The sequence below is a fragment of the Hetaerina americana genome, unplaced genomic scaffold (assembly GCF_022747635.1).
Source record: "Hetaerina americana unplaced genomic scaffold, ioHetAmer1.1.p SCAF_2, whole genome shotgun sequence".
In the NCBI taxonomy this organism is placed as follows: Eukaryota; Metazoa; Arthropoda; class Insecta; order Odonata; family Calopterygidae; genus Hetaerina; species Hetaerina americana.
Genome location: NW_027286763.1, coordinates 103,527,735 through 103,542,204, shown reverse-complemented (window position 1 = coordinate 103,542,204; position 14,470 = coordinate 103,527,735). Strand labels below are relative to the sequence as shown.

General features: G+C 38.2%; 1 protein-coding gene across 1 annotated transcript in view; it reads right to left on the bottom strand.

Moving 5' to 3' along the window:
• Positions 1-14,470, bottom strand: part of LOC139688197 (cGMP-specific 3',5'-cyclic phosphodiesterase-like) — a 209,266-nt gene that overhangs the window by 95,766 nt on the left and 99,030 nt on the right. The gene's annotated exons all lie outside the window — the stretch shown is intronic.

Here is a 14,470-nt window from a genome sequence, read left to right as displayed (position 1 = left end):
TAATTTCATCCGTTATCCATGTTTTCCTTCCCCTTTTCCAATTAAACATTCCTATAGTTTATTTTGCGGCTTTCGATATCCTTTTCTTGATACTTTCCCATTGTTCTTCAATAGTACTTAGCTCTTTACCATCCTCCATAATTTGATCTCCATCCTGCTAGTACTCATGCCTTTTCAATCCACTTAATGCTTCTACATTCTATTTCCTAACCCACCGCCCCTGCCTTAATTTTTTTGAAACGGACGATATATTTCATAACAACTAAATTGTGGTCAGAGTCCCCATCCGCTCCTGGGAAGATGTGTGAATTTATCACACTGTTCCTAAACCTGTGTCTAACCAGAATATAATCTAGCTGATACCTATCTGAGTCCACCAGTATTTTCCATGCACACCTGCGCCTTTTGTGGTGTCTAAACCAAGTGTTGGTGATGATTAACCCTTGTCTCCTGGAGAACTCAATCGTTTTCTCCCCATGGACATTCCTGATGCTAAAACGTAATCCCCCACATCATCACCATCTCCTCCTTCGCCTGCCGTCGCATTCAAATCCCCCACTACTATCAAATGTTTCCCTGCAGGAACACACGCGATCATGTCCTCTAACTGATCGTATATCCTCTCGACCTCTTCCTCTTTATGGTTTCTCGGTGACATGTATACCTGAACAATGACCAAGTTTGTCGATTCTGCTTTTATTTCTACTAGTAACTGTGTTGCTTTTTCTATGTTGACTACGCTCCTTCCTACCTCTTCATTTAATACTATGGCAACCCTTCGTTGGCTCTCGTCCCCGCCGCTGTACATTATTCAATAATTATTACTCCAGTAATCCCCGCTATCCTTCCATCTCACCTCGCATAGACCTACAGGGTTCGTCCGGAAAATAAGTGTACTGATTTTTTCCCGCCGCTCCAGGCGCGCCCAGCACCGCTCTGACGGGCTGCGATTGGAGGGGGGTATGTTGGCAAGCGACGCTGAAAAAGGCAGTCGGCTCTGAGCTGTGGTGTAGTGAGGAGCTCTGTTAACGCGAACCTCCACGCTCGACCCACGTCACGGAACGCGATGCCGAAGTTTTTGGAGCAGCGTTATTCCATCAAATTTGCGGTAAAGCTTGGGAAATCGTCTACCGAAACTGTCGGTATGATTAACCAGGCTTACGGGGAGTCAGCCATGTCCAGAAACATGATCTTTCGGTGGCACAAGATGTTCGTGGAGGGCAGAGAAGAGGTCGACGACGAACCACGGCCTGGACGCCCATTAACGACACTCACCGACGAAAATGTGCGAAAAGTTCGCGATGTACTGAACTCTGATCGTCGTCTTAGTGTTCGGATGATAGCAGAGCAGTGTAATGTGCTCGAAAGGCTTCGAAAACGAGTCGCCCGCGTCCGGGCAGCGATCAAAAACATCTGGCGGCTTCATCACGACAATGCGCCGTCTCACACCGCGCTTGTCGTGTCGGACTTCTTGGCCAAGCACGGCGTGGCAACGCTGCCGCACCCGCCCTAAGCCCGGACTTGGCACCACCGGACTTCTTTCTGTTCCCGAAGATAAAGAGGAGTTTGAAAGGAACGCGATACGGGACTTTGGACGCCGTCAAAGAGGCCGTGACGACGTGTCTTCGAGAGGTTCCCGATGATGCCTTCGCTGGAGCGTTCCAGGAATGGGAACGCCGCTGGAACAAGTGTATCGACTCACAGGGGTCCTATTTTGAGGAATATTAACTTAAGATATGTAAAAGTGTAATAAATTTTTTTTCCTGAGCTCAGTACACTTATTTTCCGGACGAACCCTGTAAAATACCTATATTTACCCTTTCCATCTCTCCCTTAATAGCCCCTAACTTTCCTGTCCTCAACATTGTCCTAACATTCCAAGTTCCTATTCTAACTAAATTGGTCCTCTTCTTCTGCGTCTTCTGATATATAACATTTGTACGACACAATTGGACACAAAGAAGAAGATTGTTTGACCTTTCGGGCTTCTCTGAGGCCTTCTTCGGGTCAGACGGTCGGAGGCCTCCTCAGAGAAGGCCGAAAGCTCAAACAATCTACAAGGCGAGTGTCCTTTTACGTGTTTTCATTTGATTTTGTGTTCTTTTGTGCCGTCCAAATGTTATATTACTCTCTTGAGTGCTTCTACATCATCGATATATATATATATATATATATATATATATATATATATATATATATATATATATATATATATATATATATATATATATATATATATATATTTTCCGTTTAAAATGTCTCTCCCCTTTTCACCCCTTCCTCACCTGCTTAACGTTCACCCCTCTATTACAGTCTTCTATATTCCATCACGGTTCAAAATGCCCTGCACCCAACTTTCCTGCCTCCATTGGATTTCTCTCAGCAACGCTCTCTCCTCTCTTCTTTTCAAGCTTAAATTATTTTTTCCGTCTCGAATCACATACTCGTATGCATCCGTGATAGATTCACTGATGAATATTCTGATCCATTGTCGTTCGTGGAAGAAATCACAAAGCTTTTTGTCGCTTCAGCTTTGCACGTCTCTACACTTATACACATGATCTCTCCTGAAGGATGCTAGCGGATGAACATACAAGTATACTGAAGTAATGGGGGCATGTGTGTCAACGGAATAGGGATGGTCAGTTCTAATCCGGTAACCATATTACTCAGTGGTGGACCCTTATTATTTTCAATTCATTTCATTTCACCGCAGTATAATGTCAAACAGTACTAAGGTTTATTAAATGAAGAACACAATACAGGTCCCAAGCATTGAAACTAGGATTACCAAAATAACGAACAGTGGAAAAATACATTGTGTTCTTCATTTAATCAACATGAACTACCACAAAGTTGAGCCAGAAACTATCGGATGTACATATAAAAGTGCTTAGGATATCCTAGTACTTCGTACCTTCCTTTTAAGAGTACTATCTTCCTCTGATTCATCTCCTTTGTACATTCATGACGGCACGCAAATATATGAGAATACTATAGTATACCGCAAATTGGATTGCTCTAAAAATGCCTCGCATGCCCATAACGTAAGGGCTTCCGCTGGAGCGATTTTAGGAATTTTAAAGGCGTGAAACCACTGAGCACCCCCGCATGAATTATTAGCGGGTTCGTATAAATTTGTAAAAAAAAAACCTTTGCATTTCACCGTCGAAAAAAATGTGAAAAATACGAAAGGAACCCATCCACCAAAGTTGAAAGATTAAGCAAATGAAGGAAACTGAAGGAACGAAAATCATGTCAATTTTGCCCTTTTATTTTATTTTCCGTGGGGAAAGAATACCACCCCTGAATTTCACCGATATGTCATTTCCGGCAGACCCGGGTATGTACTCCTGCCGCCGGATAAGTAACAACATTTATTTTTCAATAAAGATATACGATTCTGGCGACCGGAAACTTGGAAAATATTTTATGTTGAATTTTAATTATTCTTCAAAGCTTAATTTATTTTAATATTTTTAAATTTAATAAATAAATAATAATTGCAATATCTCCACCCATTTTTTTATTATTCATTTCCCTGGACGTTCCTTCCAACCGGAATTCCCCCGTCAATTACGCGTTCCGGTCCGCGTAATGAGGCCGAATCCCGGGAACTAACGAGTTTGGACCTTTTTATCATCCATCCCACCTTCCAGCCCCTCGCATCCCATTCCTTCTTTTTTATAGTCCCAACGCCAACACACGACGAGTCCATCCAGTTCTCACGTTCCGCCGGAAAGGTTCCCCAGTCTCGTATGGAAGCGAGTTGCAAAGGGGGAGGGGGGGGGGGGTCAGGAGTGGAAGCCGGACGTGTACGGACGTCCCTTTCCTGCTTGGGGAGGGAGGGTGTGCGGAACGGATGGGAAACCACTGAGAGGGTGGGAGAGACGGAAAGGACAGGCGGGAATTACAAGTAGGGTGCCGGAATCGATGAAAGAGAGCGAGAGAGATTGGCGGGGGGAACGAAGACTGGCCTCGGGGACGGTTTACCGCCTCCCACGAATCATAATTGTCATGGAGCGAGGTAGGTCTTGTCCTAGATGCGGGCAATATTAATTCCACGAGCATCGACAGTTAAGGTCATATCTCACCATCGCTTAAGGTGGCACTGTGATACGTTAGTTCTAACACAATTTCCCTTAAATTCCAAAATATTACAATTGAAATTATGCATATATTTTGGTTATTAATTACGTCCTAGCACGTAAAAATGATGTTACACCACCGAAATATAGGGTGAAGATGGATACATTAATTGATGATCATCATCTAATGGCACATTTAGTAGGAATTTAACTTGGGTTCAGTTACACTTGTGGAATATTTCACCGTACGATAATCGTTTACACATGTGGCACGCCGGCTTGTTTCAGTTGAGTTAAATAAAGTTTAGCGCTGGATGCAACCTTATTCTAACCCGCCAGTATTTTTCTAGACCACAAGTATTTCGTTTCTTAATTAAAAAAGCGACATTATGTGTTTGTTGAAAATTCCCTCTGAAATTGCATCATATTTCCAATCGATCTAGGAGCACAGATCTATGGAACGAATAAAGCCCGTAACATATGCCAAGGTCGTGGTCCATGGGAAGGAATAATGTCATAACGATTATAAATAAACATTTCCATCTTTAACAAATACTTTGGTGGTGTAATACCACTTGAACATGTTAAGATGTAGCATAAAGCTGATTTCACATTATATACATCATCAGTATTTCACTCCTAAGATTCTTTAATTCAGTCCTTCATGTTTCTCTATTCAGTGTTCACGCCGTTAGACAGTCTCTCATTTTTGGTCCTTAATTTTCATCATGTACTTATATCTTTGTATTCCTTCCGGGATTTAATCTTCAGTTTGTCTCTTCTGCTCTTCAACATACTTTCTCATTTATTGTCTTCGTCAGTCCATTTAAACTTCATCATTCTCTCCCCCAGCACCACGTTTCAAAGGCTTTTATTATTCGCTGGTCCACTTTTCTAACGTTCCATGTCTATGACCAATAGAGCGTCATCCTCCATGAGAACGTTTTGATGAACCGCTTTCTCGTATGCAACCTCTAATGTTCTTTGAATATAGCAGTTGCCTTCTCTTCAGGAACGCTGCTTGATTTGAGCTATTTTACGCTAGATTTCTACCGACGTACTTTTTCCATCCCAAGTTACACTCTTGTCCATGTACATGTAGATGAAGGATTCTACTTCTTATACCTCCAATTTTCAATCTGTGTTATCCGTCTTTAGTTTAACTATGTAAATACCTGTTTATGGTTTTTAATTTTTTTGGAAAAGAAGAAAAATGGGCACACTAACGTAGAACAGAGTAATAGTTAAGGATAATTATTACCTTAGCTCTTGACGAACTTTGAATTAATTCTGCCCACACATAGGACACCGGCCTTCATAAATGAGATTAATGAGTTGGAAGGAAAAATAAGGGTTGGAATCAAATATATTTAATTTTTTTATTTTGTGGGCATAAAAGTCGATGGAACCCCACCAAGGATGTCGTCACTAGGCAACTTAATAGGGTTCTGCCAAACAATAGCCCTTTCTTGACCCTCTCGAAGACGTTTTAGGGTAATATTTCTTGAAAATTCTAGAGTTCACATTGAAGTAGGGAATTGGAGAATTGGAAGTTGGTAAATGGACCTTCATCATGGACACTCCTAATATATAAAAAAAACTTTCTTCTTCAATACATCTAATTGCTCGAAAATGTACGTCAGAGGAATATGCAAGCCATCTGTCACGACAAGTAATTAATCATATTAAGAAATGGAATATAGTGAAACGTCATAGAAGTGAAAAAACTTAAATTTTTAATGCGTATTACCTTCTTTTAGAACCAGTGGAAATAGTTTTAAAAAATCGATATTTAAATAGAATCGAGATTATTCCTTTTAAATTTCATTTTTTCGCTCCAATTACACGTAATATGGATGAGAATTCGTTACGGTTAGCTGAAAAGTTCTTATCTCGAAATATTGAAGGTGATTTTAGATAAAAGGCCTAGTTGTTAAACATTTTATCGAAATAATCCATCCTAAATGAAATCGTTCAAAATAATTAAAAGCCAAACTATAATTTTATTTGAATATTGCACACACTTTGAGCACACTTGATCTTTAGAATGTAAATATTCGAGAACTAGATATTTCAAAATTCGTGATATATGCCTTCCACAAGTATTCCGCATCATTTTGTAAAAATAATGACAAATTTCCTTGAAAAATGCTTTCTAATATGTTTTTATTTAAAATTTTTTCATATTCTAATCGTCAACATGCAGTGCTCCGGAATTTTTCCGGGGTCAAAAAATCGCTTATAGTTCCACACCGGACAGAAAAGCGTTAGAAAAATTGTATTTGAGGAATTATGGAAATGTTTGCATTGATATTCCAAGTAAATTTATACTGAAAATATCAGTAAATCACATCGATATCACTTTTACTTTCTTTAACAAAAACTTGAACACAATCTCAAGTCCTATTCTAACAGGAAATGAAGTCTAAGGATTTTCTGCACCTATTCGGGAACAACTCGCATTGTGATTGAATTTTTATTGAACTTTCTCAAAAGAGAATCTCAATATATTTCTGCCCTACCCACTACGTATTTTTGACTCGCATTTTTAAGATCATGTACATAAATAAAAATCGTTCGGGTGCACATGATCACTTTCAACCATTTAGTTTCCTTTAGTGCCGATGAAAATGAAATCGGAAATTTCCCGGCACTAATTTCAAAACAAAACTTTGTAGAAAAGGGGGGAGGAATCATGAAGGAGGAAGAGAAACACACCGTATTTCAGTCGAAAAGAGAAGAAATAAAGAAGGGTGAAATTTCAAAGAAGCGCTCACTGATGAGTGAAATTTTTCTGGATCGTCCTTCTCTTATAGATTTAACCATGAATGAAATCACCAACCGGACAAAGTCATTGGAATACAAACAAGCAAGCTCCCCCTGGGGCTCAAATCAGGTGAAAGGATGAAGGGAAATTAAGAGGAAATCGCGGACATTAAACATGCATGCATGCGAATCGGTGCTCAAAGAGCTGAAATGTGAACAGCGGCGATTATTCCAGAGCTTCAACAGATTAAATGATGTGCGTAATACTTTAAACACTGCCGATGACTGATATCCATGCTTGTTCAAAAAAATGGCGTGGCGGATGGTGTTTTTTTAAAATCTGTATTCAGGTAATTTATGGCAAATCTGAGGCTATTTACTTCGAAGTAGCCATTGTTTCTTCTTGCATCTGGCTAAGAGAATTTTAATGGGTGATGATGCTACTTTCCTCATGTAGAAAGTTCCATAATTAGACATCAGTTTTCATTTTCTTCAACCTCATCTGTTGCCGGTACCAAAAGCTTGGAGACCGAAGTTCAAGGTAACAGAGGTGGAAAATGACTCCCTCGAATTTCGTTTTATCACGCATAAAAATTTAGAATGGTTCTCTCTATAGAGTATATTTTTTGAGAGAGTTAAAAAATAAGTAAAATACACCGGTGACAATGGAGAACTCTGCCTTACATTTCTTCCCAACACTGCCAATTCGGACTCTCCGCTCCCTACTTGCACCTAAGCAGTAAACAATCTTTCTCCTGAGAACTAAGCTTTCCTACTCGAATTCATGTTCCTTTTCTATGCTTTACTTTGTTGGCCTAGGTTCTTAACCATACAGTTCTTATATATATTCCTTCCATCTCTCTTAGATCTTTTCTGAGTCAACTTTTATCTTACCCGCCTTATCTCCGACTGTTAGCATAGATCTACTCTTCTTTCTTCCCGATAGTGATTTAACCTTGCGGTATAGCGCCCCTATTTCACCCTTCCTCTGCAGACTTTCCATATCCTCACACTGCGCCTTCCACCATGCTTCTTTTGCTTTATCTGCTGCCCGTCTCAATTTATTATTTAACTCTTTGTACTTTCTTTTGCCAAACTCTGTGTTTACAGTCTTCAATTTTCTTCTTTCATCTATCTTTGTAAGCATCTCATACGTGATCCATGGTTTCCTCGTCATATTCCCATAAAAGATTCCTATAGTTTCTATTGCAGCTTTCGACATCCCTTTCTTGATACATTCCTATTTTTCTTGGCATCTCGGTTGGTCCGTTCCATGTCATCCTGAGTGAAAAATCGAGGATACACCTAGTCACTGGCAAAGTCGCGCCTCGCCTGATGACAGCAGACGAGAAACAACATCGAATCCAAGTCTGTCAGGAACTGTTCGATCGAGCTGAAAAGGATGAAACCTTCTTGTCCAGGATTATTACAGGTCCTTGGTGTATGGATATGACGTCGAAGCAAAAGTGCATCCTCACATAGATTGACGAAACATTCCCCCGCCCTAAAAAACCTCGACAAGTTCGCTTAAAATTCAAGGTGATATCACTGTTTTTTTCGATGCAAAGGGGTAGTGCACACAAAATATACACCTATAGACCAGAAAGTCGACGCGGAGTACTATTTAAAGGTTTTGTAACGCCTAAGAGAGAGAATCGGGTGGAAACGACCCGAACTTTGGAGGAGCGGCGAGTGGTTTCGTTTCTTCACCACGAGAACTCGCCGGCTTCATCGTCCCTGAGAGGAAGTTTCTCTGCTTCCCCATCCACCCTCCTCCCAGGTCCCAGGTGACTTTTTCCTTTTCCCCGAACTAATGACCCCGATCAAAGGAGAAATATTTTCCACCATTCTAGAGATAGAGACAAATTCGACGGAGGTGCTTATGAGCATTCCGGAAGAAGCGTTCCAGGACTGTTTCAAAAAGTGGAAATACCGTTGGAAGCAGTGTATTACATTGGGGAGGAAACTACTTAGAAGGGAACCTTGACCAATAATTTGTTAGTGAAGTATTTTTTTTAATAAATGAATTGGGGAACATTATGAACAGACCTTGTATGTGTACATTTAGAACATTATACAATCACAACAAAAATAACACAGGATACTTTTATTAAACATTCTAACCCATTTTTTAGCTTTTTTCACGCACTCTATAAACTGTGTAAAGGTTTCATGAAAATAGTTTACAAACTGAAGACGGTTATTCATGTTTTGTCTAAGCATCGATTGCTACAAAAAATAATTTTTGTCTATCAACCTAAGAATTGAAAGCAGTTTTGCATTTTTTATCCTACGGTGACATGTTCACGAGCACTAACACAACGGTTTCTCATTAATGGTCGACTTAGATTTGGTATTGACCAGATGCGCGTTTAGCCTTTTTTAAAGTCAATTTCCGTGGTCTTCTCTCATTAAAACCCATTAAAAGTAGATAGGACGTGAATTATTTTACACTAAACACGAGTGCATATGCGAAGATTTTAGAAACGGCACAATATTTTTCTCTAAGGGGGACCTGACCAGAGCAACACACTTTCTTAGTCAACTTTTCCATCGCCTGAGATACGACAGTAATTAAATGAATACTTGGGAAAATGATGGTTCATCGGGGGTCATAATCGAAGGAAACATGCGGGGGACGGAGTTTTAATGGAGGTAGGCCTAGGAGGATATATGAGAAGCAGGTGAAGGAAGACAGCACAGCGGAAGGAGCCGTGAGGTAATGAAGAGATTAGCAGGTGACAGGATAGCATGAAGAATAGAAAACCAATCCATGGATTGATAAACCATGACGATTGACGAAAATAATTACTGTATGTATTATGTGCGAAGCGATATAATAATAATAATTTATTAATTTTGAAAAATGGAACAACCATATTAAATGTCGTCGAAATGGTCTTGCTGCCGACGAAACTAATTGAATCCAAGTTATTGAATTGGATAGCTAGTTGGATTCAATTTCTCGCAATACGAGAAGAAAACTTGTAAATCAATTTATAACCTCAACAGTGAAAGGCTTTAGGTTACTTATCAGTCAATACTACCTTTATAACGTATATGGAGACAAGTTTGGTCAGTGCAAATTCCACAATGAATCAAAAACATTTGTCTGAAAACACAAAGTCTTAGTACGATCACCGCATAGAAATTATGCAATTCTTAATTGAAATAATATTAACAGTTCCATCAGAAAAAATTTCTAAATTTTCCTGAGTATAACTCTATGACTTCATCATGCTAAGACATATACGAAAAACATTTTAGCTTTGCATATTATTTCGGAAAAACATTAAAAAATTTGTGGCCCCATAAACAAAACCGATCGAATGATGGAGAGTTGAGGTTAATACATGTTATCACTAATCCTCAAAGTGTATACGAGGGCACTTTAGGAGCAAAGGACTGAATATTCACAACGAGCTTAAAAGACTTCCATACTTGATTATAAATATATAAATTCTACGCAAGTTGAAAATGTTAGCAATGCGTAGAAATAATTATAAAGAGTGCTCATACCTCCGTTTCTGACTGGAATGGATAATAATATTCCTCCACCCCCACTAAGGATTTTTTTTAGCTTGAATAAAATGTAAAGTAAACGTTACTTTTAAACCAAAAACTAATTTTGTAAAGGTCGCGTTTTCCGAACTTCACTCGGGGATGAATTGCAGTCTCTAAATTGATGCCATTAGTTTCATATTTAACAAAATTTTCTCAATCCTTTGGAGTTAACCCAAAAAAATGTGTTCAATTATGAAATATACATACAAATATATATAAAATGCACGTGTGTATAGGGGTTAGATGGAAGAAGGGACTATTTGGTCTCAATCTTGCCTTAATTAGTCATTTAATAAATAAATCAAATAAAAACGAGGTTGAAGACTGCTTAAAGTAGGAATTCGATAGAAGTTTTCTTGCCCTGCTATTGGTTTTAATAATTTTTCTATGAATACCATTCAAAACCACAAGAATAAATCAGATTGGATATACGACAGCTCTGAACTCTATCGCCATAACATATTGTCCCTTTGAAAAGTTAAATTTTTAAGTGAGTGGTTAAGGTAGATAAACCAGTCATAGCACCTGGTAATCAATGAATCCTATCAAGATGAATGGAATTTACAACGTGTAATTCTTACATTTTTCTTCACTCTTAAAGAAGTTCGATGGACTCACCAGTAAAAAAAAAAGACTCTGCGAAAGGTATTGACGAAAATTGCTCAGGATTCCCGTCATCGATTCGCTTCCTCCGATGCCTTGGAAGGGGTGCTGAGGAAAGGAATGTGAGTTTTAGAATAACCTAGCACTAGCAGTAGACCGTCGGGAATGGGAGAGAAGGGACTACGTGCAAGGAGGAAGATGAAAAAAACAGGCGGTCGTCGCTTATGTACGTCGGTGAAAGGATGCCCAAGCGGCAGAACATTCGCTCGGAAACAGGCGATCTATTTTTCATGCAGTGGCCTGTACTAAACTCTACGCGGCCTCCGAAAGTACACATGAGTGGGCATGCTAGAAGCGCAAGGAGAAATACCACCAACTCGGGACGTTTGGAGCTCAGCAAGGGAGAGTGAGAGAGAGAGAGAGAGAGAGAGAGAGAGAGAGGCGTATAGGGATGTTGTACCGGCGTCCATCAAAATCCTTATAAATTATTAAATATCCCTGAATTCGTACTGGCCCACCTCTACTAAATAATAAACTGGTGAATGCTACTTGATTTTAGACAGACGTTGGCTTGATTCGTCGCGCACGAAATGCAAAGTTACAAAGATTAAAATTACAATTGATAAACCCGATAATTCCATACACCAATGTAAATATTGGTACTTGAATTATTATTTTATAATAATAAAAATGAATTTGTTATATTTTTTCGTACAAGACCACAATTTTACATTTGTGTCATAATAAATGGAAATAGTGATAACACGTAAAATTACTGAGAAGACGATTCCATTTACCATCAAGCAAATTAGCATTACGGTTTAGAAATACGAATAGTATTTGGTGAATTTATTTAGCGGAAACTTAATACTCTTATATCCTAAAATTACAGACATTGCAATTTTCCACAAATATTTAATAGTGTTAGTATTATGTACCTGATGATGATGCATTTATAATGAATTGTGCACACTACACACCTGTGGAAATTGAACTATTTTAATATTCCGGATGGACCGAAAGGAAAATAAATGACGAACGGCTGGTATCGGGGGGAGATAGAAGGGAATTATTGGGAGAAATCATGAAGAGACAGGAAAAATGGATGAAGGACGTATTGATCGGCAGTGGGATGTTAAGGACTGTAATAAAGGGGAGAATATTAGCAAACGAGAAAAGGGCAGGAATAAAATAGGGATGTTGGACGGGATGAAGGGAGGAAGGAAGTACACTTGATGTAGAATAGGATGTTGGGCTGTGTTTTGTTAGGAGTTACAAAATATTTATTTGGTAGTTGTGTCCATTCAAATCTACCTTAACCGGTAGATTACCTAATAATAATAATAAATATTTTGGGAAGGCATCTCTATTCATAGGAGTGAGAAGGCTGGAAGAAGGCAAGAAAGATGGATGCAGGGTATTTTCATTGTCTATGAAATGCTTAAGACTGATAGAGGGGTAAGTTACGCAAGCGAGTAAGGGGTAGGAATAGGATGGGATTATTGGAAGGAGAGAAAGAAGGAATTATGTAGTATAAGAAGGGTTCATTGTCGTTTCGGATGTAGTATTGCGTTTTTTGAACAAGATACGCAGGGGTTTTTAGTTTGTGTCCATCCAAATTCTACCTTAACTGATAGCCTACCAATTAACAATAGTAATCCAAGAATTATAATGGTAAAAAATGGACAAATAAAAGGTGGACCGCAACTGCGGTGAAGGTATGATTTAGAATTTTAGAAATAATAACATTAAAATTAGTTTATTGAAATATTTTGAACGATATTAACTAGAAACTTTTGTTCGGTGAATTCAGACATAAGTGGTATTATATTATAGTTGAATTGATACTTAGGATTGAGTAAAGCACCTTTATAGAGAAGGTGAAAACGGTATACAGGATATACAGGTAACCTGTAATAGTTAGAGCTTTTTAGAGGGGGGGGGGGTCGTTTGAATGTCCCAGGCCTATTAATTGTGCATATTTTTCTCAATTTCTTCATATCAATCTCTTCTTTTTTATTTAATACTTGCAACTGCTAATATTAAAAAAGGTCCTTGACGTTGATCGGATGAGACAAAACCAGAGTATTGTACCACATAAATCAGTATACAACAGTATTTGGGTGATAATCATGGGCGCCACTTGGGGGTAGCGGCTCCTTTTGTTTTAATCAACTACCAAGGAAGATTTAAGAGCACAAATTGACCCAAAGATTTTCATAATAAAGGGAAATTAAATAAAAATATTCCCTTTTTGCTATGAATTTTCGAGACTGTTTAAATATTATGGTAAAGAGTTATTTGTTAAGAGTAATCCACGGGTTAAAGTTAGTTTTTGTTGCATTCACCAATTTAACTTAGAAAAATTTTAAAGCCGCGCCTAAAACAACATGAAGTAAATACTCTTATACCTGCATTCATCAATGCAGTAATAACAACTTGTGAACTTAAATTAAATTACGTGATAATTCAACTCACGCTAAACTGATGTAGACAATATGAATCAATTTATATTCGATTTATGACAATACAGGATGAGAAAACTAACAGCTGATTTATTTCCATATAAAAAAATATATATTAAATGGGCACACAATTTTTATACAGACGCTACGTATTGCAATGCGGTAAAAGAAGAAAGTTTTTATGATGAAGAAATTGAAGTTTTTTTGGAGTTGAAAAAGAAGAAAAGTTAAATTTACTCGTTGTTCCTGGACGTCGCAACGAAGGCAACCAAACCGACCCTATACACTATGTAAAATTGGACGAAAGAAAATAGCTTTACAGTATTAATTAGTCACAGCATCAAGAGCTCCTGCCCCGGGATTCAGAAATCAGAGGACATTTAAGGAAGCCAGCGAAACAGTCGTTTTGATAAAGTACTTTGATCCAATTTTGCCGCAGAATCATTTAAAAAAATACTTTCCGGTAGGCAAGAAAACTTGTGAGAGCACGTCGACTAACGGAAGAGAATATTCAGACACCGACATTTTTAAATATGCAACCTCAGGAAGTGTATTTATTTAACGGTGTGTTTGAAAGGGTAAAAGGGCACGTGACTAATTAATATTTCGCAAAAGTTGCGGCGTTTCAATTTTATTCTTCCATAGTCGTGTTATGAAATATGCAAAAAACGAGTATTTGATTCAGAAATGCATGGAAATGTATCCTTTATATTTTGACTGTAAAATGCTGTGATCTGGTCGATGTAAATTATGTTCAGATATCAAGATAAAAGAAAACCCATATTTAAAAGTCTCAAACGCCTATTCTTTCGCCTCACTGAAGAAATACCCATCAAAACAAATATCGTGAAATCTACTCTAATTTCTTGATGATTTATTTGACTAATCTAGACATTGTATGAAGTTAACTTAAAGTTCACCTTTGCACCAATTATCTAATTCATATACGTGTGCATTAAAATTGTCAAAAATAATGAGAAAAAA